This window comes from Schistocerca americana, chromosome 7 (assembly GCF_021461395.2).
Source record: "Schistocerca americana isolate TAMUIC-IGC-003095 chromosome 7, iqSchAmer2.1, whole genome shotgun sequence".
Classification (NCBI taxonomy): domain Eukaryota; kingdom Metazoa; phylum Arthropoda; class Insecta; order Orthoptera; family Acrididae; genus Schistocerca; species Schistocerca americana.
The window spans coordinates 281,886,488-281,887,751 of NC_060125.1; the positions used below are offsets into that span (position 1 = coordinate 281,886,488).

The 1,264-nt window shown below is 52.0% G+C and overlaps 1 non-coding gene across 1 annotated transcript; it reads left to right on the forward strand.

The window, feature by feature from the left end:
- Window positions 1–944: 944 nt before the first annotated feature.
- On the forward strand, window positions 945–1,018 carry Trnat-ugu. Its single transcript has one exon. It is a non-coding gene; the product is annotated as a tRNA-Thr (tRNA).
- The last annotated feature ends 246 nt before the right edge of the window (window positions 1,019–1,264 follow it).

Sequence of the window (1,264 nt, forward strand, 5' to 3'; positions counted from 1 at the left end):
CCTTTGTCATCTGACAGTGTCTATGTGACACGGATCTGGGCCTCCCAAGTTTAATTGCGGACGAGCCTGGGCGTGATAGCAGCGGGTTTGGAGCGCCCGACGACCCACCACGCCGAGGCCGCGCAGCCTCCCAGGCTTCGAACTTCCGCCTCCCCCCGAGGCTACCGATATTACCCCCGAGGGGCTTGTGCTTGTTGCCTGTCTATGACACGCCGCCCACCACCCAATATATATTCAACAGCCTAATTTACATTCCAATCCGGGACGCAGGCCGTCTTCGCTCTGGGCTGCTGCCGATCGCCCTCGCCTCGTCTCCCCGCAGCTGCCTCCCGCTGCCACCCTCGGCCAGCACCCAACACCCTGCCGCTCCCGTATCTCTCACTTCCGGAACCAGACAGCCCCACCAGAGGTCTCCATCATCCCACCGTCAACTGGTCGCTCTTTCCATTTCGCTCTCTACGCCCTTGACCTATAATCGACCGTTAGCGCTGCTGTCGACCCCATTACGTTCACCCCATCCGCTTGAGGGAATTAATCTCCGACCTCAGGGCGAAATTATAGACGAAAGAATATCCGTGAAAGGAAAAGGCAAACGGCCGAGGTTGGAGTCCCGGTCCAGCATAAAGTTTTAATATGCAATCAAGTTTCAAATCAGTATAGACTCGACTGCACAGTGAAAACTCAGTCTCGAAACAATGCCCTATAGACATCAATCTTCTGACTGGCTTGATGTGGCTTCCAGGCCATTGATCTTCATGTGCGAACGCACACGTTATGCCCGAACTCGTACGGTACTTTGTAGATTAATCTGCCACGAGTAATGAGTATGATGGGCAGACATCTATTAGGCGCACTACGAATGTAGTGGTGTGGACATGTTGGGAATGTGGGTCTCACGGGGAGAATGCAAGGGATAAGTCCCTGCAGACGCAATATTCTCTCTACCCTCGGTGGCTCAGATGGATAGAGCGTCTGCCTTGTAAGCAGGAGATCCCGGGTTCGAGTGCCGGTCGGGGCACACATTTTCAACATGTCCCCAATGAAATATATCAACGCCTGTTTGCATATAGGGTGCCCATATAATTACCATTTCAACCTCCTCATTCCTTTGCAATGCACTTAATTGTCAGGCTTATTCTGTAGCACCTCATCGTAATCGATTCGATTCTTTCTTGTTCCGGTTTTCCCGCTATCATTGACACATTAACATACAATGCTGTGCTCCAAACTTACTCTCTCCGACATTCCTTCCCCAAATTAATAC